Genomic DNA, 22,937 nt, shown 5'->3' on the forward strand with positions numbered 1-22,937 from the left:
GGGGTGATGGTGGCTATAGGGGGCCGATAAACGAATGTTTAGTAGGTGAGTATGGACCTATGGCTGTGCGGCTCCTGCCGTTTTTGCACTGAAACCTCAGCTGCCAAACTTTCAACCACTCTCATCTTGTGCATGTCTCCCCAAAAGACAAACCTTTCCTCCTATTTCTTACAAAAAATATTGAATAATGCTGGACCCACACATAACCCGCGGGGAAACTCTCCTTTCTTTGAAATCAGCTTATTTACCTGTAGCCTCTGGCTCAGTTGACACATTACCACCCAACCCTCAGGCCGTCTGCTTTCTCAATGAGTCTCCTGTTTGGAACAGTATCGAAGTCCTTACTGCAGTCCAAATACACCACATCCAGTGCCCGATGCCCGATCTAATTCCTTATAGTCACACATAGGCCAAGCTATTCATCTGCCTGAAATCACATTGAGGGGCAAAATGGAAAGATCGTCCAAGTACGAATTAGGGCGTTCTTACGATAACGTCCAAAAACAGACCTGTATAATGGAAAAATAGTGTGGGCGTTTTTCGACAATCGATTATCCCTGTAAGAAAACAATCAAATGACGAGCGCATAAGCGTGACTAAATTGGGCGCCCTAACACGGTCGACTATTGCAGGTGCAAACGACCAAATCACGTGGTGTGTAAAATAATGTACATAGGTGTATCGCAAGTACAGTACATGTTGTTCAGGCCATCCAGGTACGGAAATATATGACGAACGCATATATGTGTCAACTACAGACATATCATGCTGCTCCACCCATACATTCATCATATGTGCCCATCTAAATGTGCGGATCTGCATGCACTGTACACCTACTGAACATGCAGTAAATGTATATTGTGTATATGTGAAAAGGGTCGGGTGGGGTGCGTCATACTCATCTATAGAAGGCACGTTTCACACTCCTGCAGGCATGTGCACGTCAAAGACGTCTATGCTTACGAGGGCGTCCACGTGCTGATAGGGGCCATATATGGAATGGTCATCCATATATGGAGCTGTGCATGAAACGACGTCCCTCACGCAAGGTCGTCTATATAAGGCACTTCTTTTCCAACACGTGGAAAAATGGCACAACGAAGGGAACCCAACTTCGGGCAGGAGGAGAGCCTGATGCTGGTGCGGCTGTGTGTAAGGCACCGGCACAGGCTCTTCATTCAGCACCATCACCTGCCCCCCAGGCTGCAGGCCATGCGAGCCTGGTCCCGCATCCGGGAAAGATTAGAGAGGTAAGGTTATGGCCCAACCCCCCTCCCCTCCTGTACCTACACATATAACAGCTCCGTCATCAATGTTACCAGCAGTAACTGGAGTGTCCATGCAAGGATCATGAGTAATATAGGAACATGCACAATCACCAATAATTTGTATGTTATTGAAACGACCACCATTCCCACATCCCTACAAGAATGTATTTCGTTAGGTTAGGTATGTGACTATTCTATTAGTGTTATGTGACAATTTCGTTAGTTATGTGAAGGCCACATTTTCCAACCCCTCTTTGGAGCCTCTGAATAGTGGAAGCATGAGACCAATGAAACCTATACCATACTTTATAACATGGTCATGATAACACATATAAAGTAGTTTAACAAGCATACATTATAATGTATACAAACGGTACTGTCTGGCCTCATGGCCACCTCTCTGGCATCATCTGCATAGGAACCAACTCGGTGGCTGCTGTGGGTGCTTCACCACCCCACCCCCCAATATCAAATATGTATGGAGGGAGGGGTCATCTCCACTGGGGGTTCCACCCCCCAAAATGGAAAAAAGGTGGCTCCTATGATTCACTACCAATGGAGGTGCCCCCCCCCCCCCCCAACACTGTAGACCCTCTCTCTCTGGTATGTGAATAGCAAATGAATGTGTGCAGGGGACAAAAAGGACCAACACCCCTGACCCCTGCTCTCCAAACTTATATCTTACAGACGCTTTGGAGTCCACCGGGACCTCGAGTCCCTGCGGAGGCGGTTCCGCAGGGTGAGGCGGGAGAGGCCCGACGTCATTCGGGCGGTGCGAAGGCACCTCAGGGCTCGCCGTAAGTATTTTGAAAAACAGGACACCTGTACAGATTACTACATACATTTTATGAATAAAGCAAATGTGTTGTACAATATCACTTCCCATGTGCCTAATAGCCACCTAGTAATACCATATCTGTCCCAGATCAAGGATGCAGGTTGCAGGGGTTCTCCCATGAGCGTGCTTGCAACGTCCGACCATCCCCCCCGAGATGAATGAGATGATATGCCACACTTTACTATTCCCCTTACTGTGGTGGCTGATTAGTGTGTCCTGGTACAGTTGCCTGAGGCCCTACTTTTACTGCATGTTATGGCCTAACTCACATAAAAGAATTGTGCTCAACACCCTTCCCACTGCCCCCCCCCCCCCCAATAACTCCTACAACAACTGCCCATCAACCCCTCGTTGCATCTCACAATGCAAACATGCTGGTCAGCAATGAATTTGGTATGGCAACATGTCCTGCGTGGTGTGTATCAGAGGAGGGTCCAGGGTTCTGTGTCATGTCATCTGATGCAGCTCATTCCCCATGGGCATAGGCTACGCCTTACCACACCCTGCCCCATCCCCTGCCTCACGCCACCCAGCTACTGCACTATGCAAGCCATGTTGTATGCACTGATCTCAATCACACTCCTTTTACATACACAGGGCTCCACCAGCAGGAAGCCGAGCGGGAAGATGAGGAGGGCCACCACCTCCAGGAGGAGGAGGAGCAGGAGGAGGAGGAGGAGCAGGAGGAGGAGGAGGAGCAGGAGGAGGGGCACATGGAGGAGGAGGAGGAGCAGCAGCCAGGCCAGGAGGCGGCCCACCAGGGAGAAGAGGAGGAGGAGGACTCGGAGGAGGGAGTCCTCATCATAGACATTCGTGAGGACCCCTCCCCACCTGCAGCTCCTTATGAGGGCTCTCCCTCCCCACCTGCAGCGCCATCGCCTGGCCCACCTCCATCCCCTGGGCCAGCTTCTGTGTCCCCTGGCCCACCTCCATCCCCTGGGCCAGCTTCTGTGTCCCCTGGCCCACCTCCATCCCCTGGGCCATCATCCATGTCCCCTGGCCCACCTCCAGCCTTTGGGCCAGCGACTGTAGTGCGCCTCCTGCAGCAGCTGGTAGATGGCCAGCAGCAGATTATAGTTGGCCAGCACCAGCTGCTGCAGGAGGTGACAGCCCTACGGCAGGGCAATGAGCAGCTCCAGGGCCCACTAAGGGTACTGCTGGGGCTGCTCATTGCCCTGCTACAGAGGGCCTTACTAAGAGGGCGTGGCCGCCCTTAATTTAAATAGGGGGGCCTGTTGGTGTTGTGTGTGTGGGGGGAGGGAGGGAGGGAATTGTTGGGGTTGTGTGTGTGGGGGGAGGGAAATGTTGGGGGTTCTGTGGGGGGTGGGGGAGGGAATTGTTGGGGTGTGTGGGGAGTTGTGGGGGGGAGGAGGGCATTGTTGGGGTTATTTTGTAGGGGTGGGGGTGGGGATGGGGGGCAAATAAATTTTTGTTATAATATAACTATCAGGGTGTGTGTGTGTGTGTGTTTGTCTCCCTTGTGCATTACATATCACCAAATGGTGCTGTTGAGTTGAGAGGAAGGAGGCAGCAATATGCATAGCATTAAATGTGCTGTGTGAATGAGAAGGTGATGTATGTCTGAGAATGTTGGCCAGACAGAACGCCACCTGTTCATTCCAACCTGCATGGCCCATATGTGCAGGGGGGTTGGGCCGGGGAGGCTGGATGGATATTTGTGTTCATTAATAAAAATGGCCAGCCAGCATCTCTCTCTCCCTTCCTCCCTCCCTCCCCTCCACCATACTGACCCACATTACAGAGTGCCATCAATAAGAGATTAATAGTGTACCACGTGTGATCTGCCAGGTACACACTTCCACATAACTCCAGGTACCACATACACAGTGTTTGCTGTCTGATGGACACATATCTTTACCCACAAGCCACATTGGTGGGGTGGGGGGGGGGGGGCCCAAGAAGGACCTACAAACAGCTGGCTCATATTTTCACATTGAATACATCAGCTATGGTATATAATGCTGAGGAGCAAAAGGGAAACAATGGGAAACCCAATAGATGGATGGTTACTTCATCACAGTTGCAATGTAATACTTGTGTTAGGGAAGGGCACAAATAACAATGGTGCTCATTATTTGCAGGTGTGATCACACTTTCTCCAGTAGTGAACCAAGGTGTGTTACATTCAAGTATTCTGGGTTTGTGTCCAACTTTGTCTCTGAAGTGACTTGCCTTAGGTGGGATTTGAACCAGCAACCTTATGATTATAAGGCTGGTGCTCTAACCACTAGGCCACAGCAGCCACCAGGCTTTATCCACCACCAGTTACTTTGGGTTGGTACCTGTACACACACCCCTTTCCCTCACCACCACGTCATAGGCCTCAGTGGCACTACCTGTAGCCACCTCGATCATTTTGTCCAGGCTACCGATTAAAAACAATGTAATGTGCATGTTCCCTACCCTACTACCTATGGAGCAATTTAGGAAGGTGTTGCATAAAGTGCTATACACATCCATTGCATTAATCATTCTCCCCTCCCCCGCCTATGGACCTTGAGAATGGGTGGCCACTTCATAAATGGGGACTGGGGTACACCACATAAACAAGGAAGATGGAAGCTACCGGGAACCAATACAGCACCTCCAACAGCTGGCCCACACCACTGAGGACCTGCCAACCCCACAGTACAGTGCACAGGAACCTGGTGAAAACAGAGCTACCTAACATCTGACTCCAGACTACATACATACAGTGAATGCACACTCCTTGACTATGAGCACAAAGAGAAGAGGTGGCAGACAAACGAGAGCTTACCATGAACGTCTGTTTCAAGACTGTGTAGTGCGCCTTTTATCTTCTGGAACATTAGCTGCACATCTCCCTGATTGAAATGACCCTTACCGAGGGGTGCTTGATTTGGGGTGAGTGTAGCAAATTCGTGGCCCCCACACACTGCCTGCTACAACCAGGCAGAGAGAATGGGAGAAAGGAAGGGAGCATCAGGCGATGTGGAAGACAGGAAACGGAAGGCGTGGTGGCTGAGGGCCAACAATTATTCCCCCCCCCCCCCCTAAATACACAGGTGTACCCAAGCATGCTAAGTGAGGGTAAAACCCTGTAAATGATTATTACGAACAACCGGCAAGGTCTCAGTGCAGGAAATGGCAGGTAAAATGGCAATGAAGAAAGGGAAGGCAGGTGGAGACGCCCATACTTATCTACTCATAATCGAAAGCATGTGTTCCTAATCGCTATCTGAGCTGGGCACGCTTAGGAATTATGTGTATAATTGAAAAAGTAGCGCCCAAATCAGAAACGCCTATTCCCCCGTCTCAATGGGCGTTCTTGGCGCCTATATAAACGCCCACTCCGTATTTTCGAAAACACCATTGGTACAATGCCACCACGCATGCCGCCGACCCGGAAGGGTAATTTTCTCGAGGCAGAGGTGGAGCTCCTGGTACAAGAAATTGTACAGCGGCACCGGAGTCTGTTTGCTCCCACAGGGCAGAGGCTGGCAGCAACAGTAAAGCAGCGGGAATGGGAGGCAGTACGGGACAGCCTGAATGCTGTCTTCCATGCTGGGAGAGACGTGGGGGGGCATAATGGAACAGAAACGCCTATCTCCATGGGCGTTAATCTCCGAGAACGGGTCCGTGAAGGGGCGGGGCGGATCGTATTTTTTAAAAGAAAAAGACGCCCATGTTTTATTCGTCAAGGTGTGAGCTGGGCGATTTTGCTTTTCAGCGATAATGGAAAATGAAATCGCCCAGCTCAAAAACGAATAAATCCAAGGCATTTGTTCGTGGGAGGGGCCAGGATTCATAGTGCACTGGTCCCCCTCACATGGCAGGACACCAACCGGGCACCCTAGGGGGCACTTTTACAAAAAACAAATAAAAGGTAAAGAGCTCCCAGGTGCATAGCACCCTTCCCTTGGGTGTTGAGCCCCCCAAATCCCCCTCAAAACCCACTGCCCACAAGTCTACATCATTACTATAGCCCTAAGAGGTGAAGGGGGGCACCTACATGTGGGTACAGTGGGTTTGGGGAGGGTTGGACGACTAATAGCATTAAGCAGCACAATTGTAACAGGTAGGGGGGGGGATGGGCCTGGGTCCACCTGCCTGACGTCCACTGCACCCCCTAACAACTGCTCCAGGGACCTGCATACTGCTGCTTGGGAGGAGGGTATGACATTTGAGGGTGAAAGTAAAAAGTTGTGAAACATCATTTGTTGTGGTGGGAGGGGGTTAGTGACCACTGGGGGAGTCAGGGGAGGTCATCCCCGACTCCCTCTGGGGGTCATCTGGTAATTTAGGGCACTTTTGGGGGCCTTATTCGTAAAAAAACAGGGTCCAGGAAAAGTGTTCTAAATTCTAGCTCAAAACTGTTCCATTATCGGCGAAGGGCGCCCATCTCTGTTCGCCCGATAACCACGCCCCAGTTCCTCCTTCGACACGCCTTCGACACGCCCCCGTCCACTTTGTCCGCATCCGCGACGGAGTGCAGTTGAAAGCGACCCAAATTCGGCTTTTGATTATACCGCGTTATTCGTTTTTGTGAGATAAACGCCCATCTCCCGATTTAGGTCGGAACTTGGGCGTTATTCTCGTTCGATTATAAGCAGGATTGTCTCAGATCCTGTGATCTTCTGGATCCTAGGGGCACCCTTATGCTTTCCTATAGTAATTACTCCACTAACTACCCCACAGCCAACAAACCTTTCCCTACTTCTGCTTTTGTGAACAGAGACCATCAAGGAATCCCTCCTGAACAGAACCAGTGAAGGAGCCAGAACACACTCTTTGCCTTTAGTAGTAGTAGAATGGAGGAGTAGCCTGGTTAGTGCAGCGCAATTTGATTCTGGGGAACTGGGTTCAATTCCCACTGCAGCTCCTTGTGACTCTGGGCAAGTCACTTAACCCTCAATTGCCCCGGGTACAACCCCCCCCCCCCCCACACACACACACACACACACAGAAACACAGTATATTAAGTCCCATTAACAAGATTCCATGCACAATGGTAGCAACATTCCACGTAGAACCCCAAAGAATAGCAAGATTCCAGAATCCTTAGGAGTAGCCTAGTGCAGCTGACTTTCATCCTGGGGAACTGGGTTCAATTCCACTGCAGCTCCTTGTGACTCTGGGCAAGTCACTTAACCCTCCATTGCCCCTGGTACAAAATAAGTACCTGAATATATGTAAACCGCTTCTAATGTAGTTGCTAAAACCTCAGAAAGGTGGTATATCAAGTCCCGTTTCCCTTTCCCTATTGGAGATTCTAGATGGAATGTTGCTACTATTTGAGATTCTACATGGAATGTTGCTGCTATTGGAGATTCTAGATGGAATGTTGCTACTATTTGAGATTCTACATGGAATGTTGCTAGCAACATTCCATGTAGAAGCCTGCTCTTGCACATCAGCAACGCGGCTGCGCAGGCTTCTGTTTCTGTGAGTCTGATGTCCTGCAGGTACATACAGGACGTCAGACTCACAGAAACAGAAGCCTGCTCGGCAAGGGCAGGCTTCTACATGGAATGTTGCTAGTGGAGGAGTAGCCTAGTGGTTAGTGCAGCAGACTTTGATCCTGGGGAACTGGGTTCAATTCCCACTGCAGCTCCCTGTGACTCTGGGCAAGTCACTTAACCCTCTATTCCCCCAGGTGCAAATCAGTACTTGTATATAAGACTGTAAACTGCTTTGAATGTAGTTGTAAAAACCCATAGAAAGGTAGTAAATAAATCCAAATAAATAAATAAAAGTATCCACCCCAAAAACCACTCTTGAATAGACCCAGTGAAGCCACCAGACCTCTCTCTCTCTCTCTCTCTCTCTCTCTCTCTCTCTCTGCCTTGAGTATCCTGTAGGTCAAGGCTCAGGAAAAGACAACAGCTCAGAACCCATACAACAGAACATTGTACAAAACTAGCTCACCAGTGGTCAAAGGAAATGTATTCAAATTATATGCATGATGCAAAAGGAAAGGGGAACGTGCTTGGTGCAGAAGAGTTTGCAGTAAGCTCAGCTCTTGTGCGCCTGTACCAGGCAAACCCAAAAGTGAAGCACATGAGCGCCTGTTTCCCGCGTCTTTAAATATAAGCTTTTCAATGTATTTATTTATTCATACTTGGAAGGCTTATATTTAAGCACCAATGTGTGCTTTCACTTTTGGGTCTGCTCGGACATGCGCATATTTATTTCTTAGTACCGGCACTTACGGGCTTGCATGGGCTTTCTTCCACTTCCAAAAGAAATCAAAACCGGCACATTTTAAAGAAAGAATCGTGAAAAAAAAAAAAACTCTCTTCAAACACACCAACGCCTGCTCCGAGTTGGTGTTGGATTTTCAGCAGTAAGGCCGCTTTGTTTCGTTGGCTGTTCTCCGAGCATTGGGAGGAAACAGGAATTGACCTCATTAATATCCGTTTGACTACATTTGCACGCAATTTGCGCTAATCCTTGGCGCACACTGTCTCCCGCGCTGCAGCTCTCTGCGCATTCTGCGCTAATCGCCTATAGGGCCGGCGTTTCATTTTGAGCATCAGCCTGCTGGAGTGGAAATCTCTCTGGTACCCTTGCTTTGTCCACTTTCACTTTTGCTATTCTCCTGCAGCGCTGGTCTTATATCTATACCCTAACAATCTCCCTCTCCTGTTTACATTTGCCATCCTGTCCCAACCTCTTGAATTCATCAAATGCTGACAACAAAAAAAGTATGTATTCAGCTATTTTACTTCTCCGCCAGTCTCTTCCTACATACCCCCCCCCCCCACTTTCTTCTTTCATTAAGATATCAGTGAAAAGAAGTCTGTTTCTTTTTCCTCCCTTTGCTTCTTTGCTCTCCTCCCCTGCTTCCCTGAGCCTTGTATCCTCCCCTTCTAATACTAATCCTTTATGCCCTGACTTCTTCAGTCGCCTGTTTTCAAAATAATACCGGTCTCATTTTTTAATTCGCTTGTCTAGCTGTAAGGGTTTTACGTCCTCCTTTCAAGTTTTGCTGGCTGTTCTACTGTGGGGCTCATTTTCAAAGCACTTAGACTTACTACGAAACTTTGTAAATCTAACTGCTTTGAAAATACACCTCCAGGTCACCTAGGTTCTATCCTGCTAGTGCCTAACATGTTTCGGTATTTTAACAAAGTTGGCCCATCTGACATCCCAAATTCTCATTGCCTTAGTTACTGTGTTAACATCTATACTTTCCTAGACTCCATGGAAGGGCATGATCACCTGCTTTGATGTTAAAAACACTTTCCCAGTTTGTAAGCACTAGGTTCAGTTATTGCTTCCTCCCAAAAGACATCTGAGGGGCATAGCCTGAAGGGAATCCAGGATCTCTTTCTTTTAAATGTGACTATAGCTAGAATTTCCCAATCAACATCTGGCACAGTGAAATCTTCCACCAGCAGCAGTGGCCTCTCCCTGTATTGTGATCTCTGTGTGTGTGTGTGTGTGTGTGTGTGTGGTTAAGTACCTCTTTAGCCAGCGAATGTGGTAAAGGCAGTTAGCTTAGCGGGGTTTTAAAAAAGGTTTGGACTTAGAAAGGAAAAGTCCATAGACCATTATTAAAATGGACTTGGGGAAAATCCACTATTTCTGGGATAAGCAGCATAAAATGTTTTGTACTTTTTTGGGATCTTGCCAGGTATTTGTGACCTGGATTGGCCACTGTTGGAAACAGGACGCTGGGCTTGATGGACCTTTGGTCTGTCCTAGTATGGCAACACTTATGCACTTATAACCATGGCTTCTCCATATGCTGAGGTCTGGAGATTACACCAAATGTAAATGCATGTTTCATTCCTCCATAAACCCTGTCCCAAATATTTTATAATCTATGTGGGGACAAGGCAATCGGAGATAAGGCGCTTTGCCCCCTGATACAGGAAGGACCTGTGATGCAAGTGAGATTTGAAGCCTCGTGTCCTTGGTTCTCAGTCAACTTCTCTATTTCAATCTTCCGCTCTGATGTCGGTTAGGAGGGTTGGTTCATCAAATTAATAAACCTATATATAGAAGTCGTGGTGCTCGGTGCACTCCGTTCTTGTGACTGTCACAGTATCCAAACTAGACAATCTCTAAAGCCTCCAGCTCTGTCACTAGACTAGGGAAGCAAATAATAAGAAAACCAGCCGGGAGACTTTGCAAGTTTCATAAACTTTTCCATCAGCTAGAAAATCTAGAAATAAAAACTAAGAACTGGAAATGAAACTAATCTTGAAAGATAGTAGCAAGTGTTGAATACAAGTTCAACAGAATGTCTTCTGTAGTCTAAATGCACTGCACCTGGATATAAGGAGCCTTGAGCTACATTTGCATAAGACAGTTTTGAAGTTCAGAAAGTTCTCAGTGAACCTCTGAACAGCAGGTCCCCTTTGCGGAAGTAGCCCCAGGCATCTAACTTTGCAAAGACAGCAACTAAGACCAGGCATTTCTGAGTGGCTGCCACCACCCCTTAGCCCATAAATGCTCTTTGAAGCCAGCACAGAACCAAGTCCAGGTGAATCCAGCACAATGTGCTGCCTTCCAGAGAAGCCGTGCAACCTTTGGTGCAGCCCTCAAAGGAACGGAAAGATTGAGTTTAAAATTATCCACTTAATCTGCATATCTGGATTTGTGGAACTGAAGTACTTTAGGTTAAGCATCTCACTTCCTTGGAGAGAGTTTCTTTGTACCCAAGATAAAGAAAAGGGGAGAACCGGGATGAGACCTCCCATGAAAGCACATTGGATACAGGGTAAAAGAGTTGCCTTGTTAGCAAAATCTCTTTATTCTGCTTCTCCCTTGGCCACAGACAAGGCGGGGTTTAAAATAGCGATGTGTATTTTGCAAAGGTTTATTTATTTATTGCATTTGTATCCCACATTTCCCCATCTCTTTGCAGGCTCAATGTGGCTTACAATACATCTTAAGTAGTGGAAGTACATTAAAAATAGACAATTATTGTTACAGAATGATCTTGGTCAGCATGATAATGGTATAACAAGCATATATTGTTATGTGTATTCACATAGGCTGATCTTTGTGGTATGCCTTGTCGAAGAGATGTGTCTTCAGTAGTTTGCGGAAGTTCAGTAGTTTGCTGATCGTTTTCAAGTTGCGCGGCAGTGCGTTCCACAACTGTGTGCTTAAGTAGGTAAAGTTTGACGCGTGCATTAATTTGTATTTTAGACTTTTGCAGTTAGGGAAGTGCAGATCAAGGAATGTGCGGGATGCTTTTTTGGCATTCCTGGGTGGTAAGTCTATCAGGTCTGACATGTAGGCTGGTGCATCTCCGTGAATGGCTCTGTTGGGTCCCAAATATTAACCCCAGGGGCAGAAACCATATAGGCGGCCGCCACCACCACCTCCTCCTCCCCGCTGAAGCCGTAAAACGAGATTTTTGATGGAAAAATACGAAAATAGCGTCTTTTACCCAAAAGATAACTTGCAGCCTACAAGGTAATATTTAGTCCGGCTGCATCGCCCTTTGAAAAACATTGCTTTAAGTAAGAGATGGTTTAATCTGTCTGTCCAGAATCACAATAACACGCCCATAAATTCACCAGTTTGGTCCCAACATGGAGGGAAGGTGGAACATTTGTTTTCCTGGCATCCCGGACAATGACCTTCATCTGGTAAGGCTGTGGCTTTTTTTTTTTAGGTCACAGTTGAAATGTGCTAGTAATTCACGCATATGCCTGGCAAGTCACTTAACCCTCCATTGCCCCATGTAAGCCGCATTGAGCCTGCCATGAGTGGGAAAGCGCAGGGTACAAATGTAACAAAAATAAAATAGATACTATTGGAGATTCTACATGGAATGTTGCTACTATTGGAGATTCTACATGGAATGTTGCTATTCCACTGCAACATTCCATGTACAAGCCTGCACGGCCACATGGTTAGGGTGGTGGACTTTGGTCCTGAGGAACTGAGTTTGATTCTCACCTCAGGCACAGGCAGCTCCTTGTGACTGGGCAAGTCACTTAACCCTCCATTGCCCCATGTAAGCCGCATTGAGCCTGCCATGAGTGGGAAAGCGCAGGGTACAAATGTAACAAAAATAAATAAAAAATATGCCTGGCTTTCATTTCTGTTTAATGATTAGAGGTTGGCATTTTGAACATTCCCCTGGATATGAATCCTGGGTGTGTTTCTTCACCCTTACCTTTAAAGAGTAGCTTTAGCCATAAGGTTAATGATTTTTCAATCCGATTTCTAATTTTTTTTTTTTTTTTTTAATAAGGATCCCCTTCTCTTTGCGCTTCTGGGTGATTTTGGTCATGGGCCTTGGTATTCAGTCTGTCAGGTTCACAACCAGTATGAGTTAGGACAGAGCCATTCCCCAGCTTCCAGACACTACAAAGTAAACCCTCAACCCATTTCACACACAAAAAAGAGCTGACGCCCTGTCCTTGTCTCGCCTTTCCTGGCCAATTATCTAAGAAAAAAACATTGCCCTTTTGGTCCTACAGGAAAAACTGCTCATGTGTTGCTGGGAGGCCTTATTGAACCAGTCAGACATATATTGAACACAGATGTATCAGCTTCCCGACCGGGCTGCTGGTTTCCTGCGGTTTGAAGAGAGGACTGGGGGGGGGGGGGGGGAGAAAATGTGTACAAGAAATCAGAGCACCAAAATTAATTGGAAATCCGCTTTAACAAACGAGTCCACTGCCCCCCCCCCTTCCTTAATTCAAGACCTCTCTAAGGCAATGCTTGTACTCGGGCCCTAGCCCCCAAGAGAGAACGATGTTTTTTTTAGCAAGAAAGACTACGAAAATCTGCCTGGTCTAACAGGTCCCCTCGCTCATAAATTTTGCTCTCCACATCGCTTCTGGTCCCTAAGTTTTGCAAGACTCCCCCCTTTTTTTTTTTCATGCAAAATCAATGTTTGCAATTACCATGTAAAAGCCAGGCCAGCCCAGGTCAATGTATAATTGATCATTGTCCGCCTTCTACGAAATAACACGGGGAGTCTGTCCTGTGTAATGAGATTATACTGGAAACCGTCTCCCAGATCACAAATTATATTTCATGCTGTCACAGGCTCTTCTCCGGGCGGACTTCCTCGCACGTTTAATCACACGGCAGCAAACCCATTAGCGGATAGCGTGCTTTTCAAGAGAGGAAGGATGAAAAATAAAAGGAATAAGACAAACAAGGGAAACAGGGAAGCAATCGGCACAGGGCCAGAAAACAAAGCTATAACGGTTAAGTACATCTGGTAACTAAAAAGTTTGTGGGGGGCGACTCTTTCTAGAAACCTGTTTTTTTCAACTCAAGGACCTCAGATAGCCAAGTCTTAGTGGATCGTCCTAGTCGCGGAGAAGAAAACAAATGAAACATCTTGCCCTATTTTAAAGCCAGTCTGCTGCCTAAATGTCGAAAACATGAGTTTGGAAAAAAAAATCTGCCACTTTGCAAACCGAACTAGCATCAGTCTCAAAGCGCAATGCGCACCCAGCGATAATTTCGGCCGAACTAGCATCAGTCTCAAAGCGCAACGCGCACCCAGCGATAATTTCGGCCGAACTAGCATCAGTCTCAAAGCGCAACGCGCGCCCAGCGATAATTTCGGCCGAACTAGCATCAGTGTCAAAGCGCAACGCGCGCCCAGCGATAATTTCGGCCGAACTAGCATCAGTGTCAAAGCGCAACGCGCGCCCAGCGATAATTTCGGCCGAACTAGCATCAGTCTCGAAGCTCAACGCACGCCCAGCGATAATTTCGGCCTAACTGAAACGATCTACTGCCGAAAATTAAACAAATTCCCTCTGTAAAAAGTTAACACCCCTGCTCTGTAAATAGGTCCAAATACATTTCTCCTCGTTTCTGCTGCAGCAGCAGACACAAGCCCACGAGGGAAAACGAGACTTGGCATCTTTCTCCTGCCTGCCCACATCAAGCAGGGTTTGGCTTCAGTATATAGCGAGCGAGGATTTATATCTGAGCCACAGTGAACACATCCACGTGATTCTGCTGCCTCGTCCCGACCAACCCAAAAACCTGTGTCGCTCGCTGGAAATCGAAAGAAAAACCTGCTCCCAGGCGAAGAACGAGCCCATTTCTCACTTCGTTTTCACACGGACAAGATTCGCGTTTGCGTACGGAGAAACGATGCCGAGAGAGAAGAGAACCACACACCGAGTAAGATACTACTCACCCCCCCCCCCTTCTGCATTTTAATGACTATTTGTGGGGGTGGGAAGGGTATCTCCTTGTTTTCTTTTGTTAATCCCGTCCCCCGCTCTACATTTTTTTTTGCCTGCATGAACTCATAACCCCCGGCTCAATAATTAAAATTAAAAACTTATGGTCAACTGCAACAATCGTTCTTGTGATCTGTTGTGTTTCTCTTGTCAATAAAAAGATTATATATATATATTTTAAAAAAAAACACAAACAAACTTAGTTCGGTGTCTATGAAAAACATTAGGCAAGGTTCTATTTTGCAGAAAGTTTCAGCTTCATGCATTACGGTGCTATAGGGGAAAATACGTTTTATGTCTATGAATTTGGGAGGGAAGAATAGCTGGGGGAAAGGGGAATCATGCAGGTTTAGTCCCTTACTGACCAGTCGTATTTCAAGAATAAGTGATTTTTTTTATCTCCATCCGCTATAGAAAAGTCACCAGAGTGAAGGTTCGTTTGCACGACTGAGACGCAAGGAATCTATTTACAGTCGTTCTTTTCACACCAAGACCAAAACGCATTATGTATTAGTCCATGACATTCCCAGCCACACATATTTTTCAAAACTCATGCTGAATTGATATTTTAAATGACTGCACATGTAATAAATAAATCCACTCCTCTCCCCTGTATTTTCTCTTCTGCCAATTTCAAGGTTTTTGGCACGACTGTAAACAAACCGAGTCCGCACCCTGCAATGTCAGAATTTGGGCTTTAAAATCCCACAGACTACTTCAAGAATTTAAAAAAAAAAAAAAAAGTTTATAAGGTCTTTATCACATATGGTTGGCCTGCCCTGAAAACAACTTTGCAACCTTGGAGGATATAATGTAACTGATTCGGTAAGACGCTATTTTTAGCAGCTACTGCTCTTAACATAGGCAAGAAATAACAGGGGAATTCAGAGTTGTGCTCATCAGAACAACCCAGTTTGTCATGAACGAAAATATCCGTTTTAAAAAGCCAAGTGGATTCATGATAACAATATTGAAAAATCGCCCAAACCATAAAATGACTTCTCGGAGCTGAGAAATTACAAACAGGCCTAACTAAGGGGTCCATAGGCCCCTGTCCTTAAAAAAATAAAATAACAGAATGTAGCAAAAAAAAAAAACAGTCCTATAAAATTCAAGCCCTCTGTATAACGGTCAAGGGGGCAGCATACCTTTTGCGTTGGAGGGGGGGGGCAAACAAACCAACCTCCACCCCCCACCTACAAACTCTCGAATTGCTTATGCTGCGTTGGGCAAAATATTGGCCAGTTGCCCGAGAAAGATCAAGACAAGCTGAGAGAAGGCTCAGCCCTAGAAACCCCACATAACAGCAAAATCCAATCGGTGGGGGCACTGGATACACAGAAAGAAAGAAAAACAATTAAATGGCACTTTGGACAGGTGATCATAGCAGAAAGGGGCCCCTCCCCCACTCCCCAATCAACTTAAGCTGTTTGATTTTTGTATGTTTCAGGGCCCTACATCGCCACATTTTATGTCCTCCAAGGGGACAGAGCCCAGAACACACAACTTATTGTTTTATATTGTCGCTTTTGGGAAATACATTCTCTAGGAAGGAAGCTGATGTGAATCGTATCGGAGACGAGCCGTGTTCAGCTCTTACGATGTACAAAAGACGCGATGCATAAGTTCCAGAGTCCCGCTGATCCTGGGTTTTTTTTTGTGGTTTTTTTTTTTTTTGCAAGACGTTTGCCCACTGGCACCACAGGGGGACCATGACTTTGGAAAGGAAAACCCTTCAGGCGGGCAGCGGGCCAAAGTGACGAACTGCAGCTTGCAGGCCATGGGGCCGATGTTTCTCGTGAAATCCGGGGCTCAGACAAAGAGCACAGAGAGACCGTCAGCGCTGCAGCAGCACAGCCGACAAACAAGCAGCTTTTTGATCTAGTGCTAGGGGGGGGGGGAGGGGGAGGCACTTCAGTGCGATCCCGACCCCCTCCCCCCATATCTATCTCCCGCATGCTGGAATCGGACCTGCGATCTCTCCTGTTAGGTGTACAAACTAGTTTAGGGAGAGGGAAAGAGATTAGCAAAATAAACAGGAGGCAGGAAGGCAGCGAGTCCCAGGGCCAGTCTGTTTGTGGGGGATGGGGTGGTGGTGGGGGCGTATAATGTGAGTGTGTGTGTGTGTACAGGAAAAACTAGCAGGCCACTGCGAGCCAGCGCACTTCAGCACCATAAAGAAACCTCACGCGCTTCTCTCCCTCCCCCCCTCCCTCTTGTAAGGTCACCAGGGAAGGGGGGGAGGGGAGGGGGAGCTTTGATGCGATCTCTCCAAGCTGTGCTGATTGCATTGTATTTTTTTTCCCTGAAGTGGTCACAGCGGAAGATCTTCCAGTCTGGGGAACCAGTTCTCCCTCCCCTCCCCCCCTTTTGTGTGTAGTTCTTGTTGCCGATTTTGTGTGTGTGTGTGTTTTTGCCCTGGAACAGGGGAGGACGTGCGAAGCTCGATGCTTCTGGCTCGACTTTTCTCTTCAAATCGGGCCAAGTGTGAGTGAGGTTGGACAGATGCCCCCCCCCCCCCTCGGAAGGAGTTTGGGAGGAGACCAAAGTTTACAAGTACGATTCTGAAGTTCGCCCCTGTCAGGCAGGAAAGTTCTCAAAATGAGACGGGAAGCATAATAAAAAAAAGTCATCTTTTGAGACCGCTGCTAAATGCACCCCCCCCCCCCCCCCACACACACACACACACACACACACACACACACACTTGCAACGAACCGCCAATAATTCTTTGATCCGTCAGATAAGTGCATCATTCATTTACATGCGCTCATAATAAAGGTTAAACTAAAATCAAGGTGACCCATTCGGGAGCTTGCGGGGAGCCTGAAGTGCTGTCTAGCCCGATCCATCACTAGAAGCAAAAACAATAGCGAAAGACCACCACCCCCCTCTCTCCCCCCTCCCATCCTTCCAAATCACTTGGCGTCCACTCCTCCCCTCCCCCCCCCATCCAAATCACCTCCCAGGTAACAAGGGAGAATGGAAGACCTTCAAAGAGATGTGTTATTACAGCTGAACATTCCCCCTCCCCCACCCAGCTTCCCTTTAATGCACCAACACACCATTTACACCAGCCCGAAGCCTAGTCCAGCTGCAGCTTTTTGCAAGTTCGTCCATTTCCCGAGCCAACGGAGCCACCTCGTCGCGATCCGTCTCACAAGAACCCCTCCCTCCCCCCCCCCCACTGGTGCCACGGAAAAAAAAAGTTCAGTGGCCGAGCCGGGCCACCTGCCCCCTTCTTCTCCCTCTTCCCCAGACAGAGCCGCGCAGAGACTGCGAAAAGCCTGGAGAACAGCTAATGAGCTGTGGGACTCACTGATCCAGAGAATACTTCCTAATTAACTCTGTCACCTATGTGTGACAGCGACTCCGAGCTCAGCTTAAGAGAGAAGGGTGGGGGGTAAGGGGGGGGGGACGCCTTTCAAGATCCTCTAGAAAAAAAAAACAGGGGTGAGGGGGGGGGGAGAACGTTTTCAGCTTACAAAATCCGCTCGCAAGTTCTCAAGATCGGAGTGACATCAAAATCAAACCTAATTAAGCGGTATTAGTGTAAACCGAGGCTTAAATGCCAAGAAAACGAATCGTGGAAAAAAAGTGTGCGTCCCCCCCCTCGTGAAAAACAACAACAACAACAACATAAAACCAGTCCGCTGACACGCTAACTTGGAATTTAAAAAAAAAAGTGCTTCTTTATATAAAACTTTCTGTCGAACAAATGTTGAATTCTACACGAGATCGTAGCGAGTCGTTCTTGGCACTTGTGCTCCTAACACATCACCTGCAGCCAAGAAGACTTAAACTCCCGATCTTTGTCCCCAGATTGCAGACAGGGTGGAAAAAAAAAAAGTTCAGTCAAAGGGGAGCCGAAGCCTTAACCACAGGCTGCAAAACGAAATTAAAATAAAAAAGAACACGGTCCCAGGAAAAAAAAAAGCGATCGGAAATTAACGTGCACCCGGAACAAAAAAAAACTACGTCGGCTTCTATTGACATATTTCTTCAATAATCAGCCTTTAAATTTCACTAGTCAGAAGTAACATTTTACAAGGGGGGGGGGGGGAGAGAGAGAAACCCCGGATCCAACACGTTTCCTTCCACAGCTGCAGGAGACAGAAAAAGATCGCGAAGCTCTCCCCCCTCCCTCCCTCTCTAATATATCCGATGCCTCTGTCATCTGCTCCCCAGAGCCCGGGTAGCAGGGTGTGTATTGCATGCAAATCCTCTCATTACAGGCTGGGGTGGGGGGGGTGTCCTTTTAATTGACGCCTCGCTGTACGGAAACCCCCCAGTCTTTAATGAGTGTCACACTCTCGCTGCCATTTTTACAGGAAACTTCGCTACGAGCGCTCAAGCCCGAGGCGCAGAGACTGCTAGACACAGCGCGAGGATCGTTAGCAGGGGGGATCAGCACCAGCTACACCCAAAATAAAACTGAGCATCCCCCCCCCCCCAAAACAAAACGGACTGTCTGACACCCCCCCCCCCCCCCAACTCATTCTCTCTTTGCAAAGTTATTAAAATCAGTCTTACCTACAGGAGATCCGGCTTCCGGAGGGGAGAAACTCTCTCGTTCTCACCTAGAACTCATTTCTCTCGCTCTCTCTCCCCCCTCCCCTGTTTTTAGGGGTCGTTCGTGTGATTTTTTTTTTTTTTTAGGGCTCTCTGGGCCGCGCAGAGAGAATCGCCCTCGCTTTACCTTTTAGTAGCTGCGTTTCTTTGAATGGGAGCCAAGAGGCGGCTGCCACAGCGGGGAGCGTGTGCGTTCTCTCGTCTCGTTACCCTTCAGCCAGTAGTTCCAGATGCAAAAAAAAAAAAAGAGAGAGCCCCCCCCAGACCCCCCCCCTCTTTTTTTTCCAAGCGCAAGCAAGATAGTTTCCCTTTCACCTCCTCCCACACTCCGACAAATGAAAGGAGTAGCGAACCCACCAGCAGCAGCAGCAGAACGAAACAAACAAACGAAAGTTCTAAATTCTTCCCCCCACCGAAAAGGCAGCGAAGTGGAGCCTCGGCCGCTCTAATCTTCAAAGCGCAGCCAGGTTCCCCCGGCTGCAAACGGCTCAGGGCAAGAAAGAAAAGTGAGAAGGGAGGGAGGAGACGAGGAAACGAGAAAAAAAAATAAGAAAAACAACATAAAACCTGTCCGCTGACCGCTCCGACAACCCCCCCCCCCCCCCAAAAAAAAGTCAAGTCCCTCGCCCCCCCCCCCAAAAAAAAGGAGGGCCGCGCCTCTCGCCCCCTCCCCGCAGACACTGACCTTCTCCGCCTGCTGGTCCTGTCCCGGGGCGCCGCGCCCCTGCGATCGCCAAACTTTCCGGGCTGGCTCGGCTGGACGCTCGGTCGTGCAGGTGGCGGCGGACGGGCGGCGCTCACTCGGGCGGCGGCGGCAGCTGCTCACTCCGCAGCGCCATGTTGTCTTTCGGCGGCGAGTTTCGTGGGCGGCGGAGAGACACTCGCTGGCGCTCTCTCTCTCTCTCCCCCCTCCAACCTCCGGCAGCCTCCGATCGGCGAGGGAAACCCTGCGATGCACAGCCCTCCCTCTTCCTGCCCGCAGGGCTCTTTGCCCTCCCCCGGGGTGGGGGACACGTTTCCCACTTGGGGGGTCGGTTTTGCGGTCGCTTCGCACGACACAGGCAGCACAAGGTCCCCGGGCGATGCGTTCCCTTCTTCCCTCCGCACGGCACAGACGAGTGAAGGAGGATCGCTGGCTGCCGGAGCCCAGACTCCTCTCGCTACCCAGAAGGCCAGTGGAGAACCGCAATTATCATAAAGCGCCTCTCACTTCTCTCCGCCAAGCTGTCAAAAGCCAGGCGGACGCCAGAGCTGCACAAAACAGCAGCCGGGCTCAGCTCCCCTCCCTGTCTCGCTAAAAGTGCTGGCCTTTCGCATCACACGCTTTCCTTTCATTCCTCTGAAGCAGCACATAAACATTATAGATCACCCCCCCCCCCCCCCAGCACACACATATTATGGATCACCTCACCCTTCCCCAGCATACACACATTATGGATCACCTCACCCTCCCCCGTCCAGCACACACACATATTATGGATCACCTCTCCCCCGCCAGCACACACATTATGGATCACTCCCCCCCCCCCCAGCACATAAACATTATGGATCACCTCTCCCCCAGCACACACATATTATGGATCACTTCCCCTCCCCAGCACACTCACATTGTGGATCACCTCACCCTCCCCCCCCCAGCACACATACATATTATGGATCACCTCTCCCCCCCCAGCACACACATATTATGGATCACCTCCCCCCCCCCAGAACACAACACATTATGGATCACTTCCCCCCCAGCACACACATATAATGGATCACTCCCCCCCCCCAGCACACACACATTGTGGATCACCTCCCCCTCCCCCCCAGCACACACACATATTATGGATCACCTCTCCCCCCCCAGCACACACATTATGGATCACTCCCCCCCCCAGCACATAAACATTATGGATCACCTCTCCCCCAGCACACACATATTATGGATCACTTCCCCTCCCCCAGCACACTCACATTATGGATCACCTCACCCTCCCCCCCCCCATCACGCACATATTATGGATCACCTCCCCCCCCCCCTCCAGCACACACACATTATGGATCACTTCCCCCCCAGAACACACATATTATGGATCACTCCCCCCAGCACATAAACATTACGGATCACCCCCCCCCCAGCACACACATATTATGGATCACTTCCCCCCCCAGCACACACACATTATGGATCACTTCCCCCCCAGAACACACATATTATGGATCACTCCCCCCCCCCAGCACATAAACATTATGGATCACCTCTCCCCAGCACACACATATTATGGATCACTTCCCCTCCCCCAGCACACTCACATTGTGGATCACCTCACCCCCCCCCCCCCAGCACACATACATATTATGGATCACCTCTCCCCCGCCAGCACACACATTATGGATCACTCCCCCCCCCCAGCACATAAACATTATGGATCACCTCTCCCCCAGCACACACATATTATGGATCACTTCCCCTCCCCCAGCACACTCACATTGTGGATCACCTCACCCTCCCCCCCCCAGCACACATACATATTATGGATCACCTCTCCCCCCCCAGCACACACATATTATGGATCACCTCCCCCCCCCCAGAACACAACACATTATGGATCACTTCCCCCCCCCCAACACACACATTATGGATCACCTCCCCCCCAGCACACACATATAATGGATCACTCCCCCCCCCAGCACACACACATTGTGGATCACCTCCCCCTCCCCCCCCAGCACACACACATATTATGGATCACCTCTCCCCCCCAGCACACACATATTATGGATCACTTCCCCTCCCCCAGCACACTCACATTGTGGATCACCTCACCCTCCCCCCCCAGCACACATACATATTATGGATCACCTCTCCCCCCCCAGCACACACATATTATGGATCACCTCCCCCCCCCCCCAGAACACAACACATTATGGATCACTTCCCCCCCCAACACACACATTATGGATCACCTCCCCCCCAGCACACACATATAATGGATCACTCCCCCCCCCAGCACACACACATTGTGGATCACCTCCCCCTCCCCCCCCAACACACACACATATTATGGATCACCTCTCCCCCCCCAGCACACACATTATGGATCACTCCCCCCCCCCAGCACATAAACATTATGGATCACCTCTCCCCCAGCACACACATATTATGGATCACTTCCCCTCCCCCAGCACACTCACATTATGGATCACCTCTCCCTCCCCCCCCCCCCAGCACGCACATATTATGGATCACCTCCCCCCCCCTCCAGCACACACACATTATGGATCACTTCCCCCCCAGAACACACATATTATGGATCACTCCCCCAGCACATAAACATTACGGATCACCCCCCCCCCAGCACACACATATTATGGATCACTTCCCCCCCCCCCCCCCAGCACACACATATTATGGATCACCTCCCCCTCCCCCCCAGAACATACACATTATGGATCACCTCCCCATCAGCACACACACATTATGGATCACTCCCCCCCAGCACATAAACATTATGGATCACCTCCCCCCCCCCAGCACACACATATTATGGATCACTTTCCCCCCCCCAGCACACACACATTATGGATCACCTCACCCTCCCCCGTCCAGCACACACACATATTATGGATCACCCCCCCCCCCCCAGAACACACATATTATGGATCACTCCCCCCCCCAGCACACACACATTATGGATCACCTCACTCTCCCCCCCCGTCCAGCACACACACATATTATGGATCACACACCCCCAGCACACACATATTATGGTTCACTCCCCCCCCCAGGACATACACATTATGGATCACTTCCCCCCCCCCCAGCACACACACATTATGGATCACTCCCCCCCCCCCCCCAGGACATACACATTATGGATCACTTCCCCCCCCCCCCCCAGCACATACACATTATGGATCACCTCCTGACCACAGATTTGAAGTTGCCGTTTACATTTTGATCGCGTGTGACTAGTTGAGGGGGAGAAAGGAGCGCAAGTATTTCTGCCAAGTGGAATTCGCCCTCCTGGAAGAGTTTTTGCTTTTCATCTCGGGACACTGCTTTCCCTGGCATCCTTATCTTTCACATCGATCTGTCAGCTC

General features: G+C 49.0%; 1 protein-coding gene across 1 annotated transcript in view; it reads right to left on the reverse strand.

Moving 5' to 3' along the window:
• Positions 1-19,965, reverse strand: part of BCOR (BCL6 corepressor) — a 119,839-nt gene extending 99,874 nt beyond the window's left edge. The window contains 1 exon segment of the mRNA XM_030202338.1: positions 19,534-19,965. The gene's annotated coding sequence lies outside the window, so the exon portion shown is untranslated.
• Between the last annotated feature and the right edge of the window lie 2,972 nt (positions 19,966-22,937).

This window comes from Microcaecilia unicolor, chromosome 4 (assembly GCF_901765095.1).
Source record: "Microcaecilia unicolor chromosome 4, aMicUni1.1, whole genome shotgun sequence".
Classification (NCBI taxonomy): domain Eukaryota; kingdom Metazoa; phylum Chordata; class Amphibia; order Gymnophiona; family Siphonopidae; genus Microcaecilia; species Microcaecilia unicolor.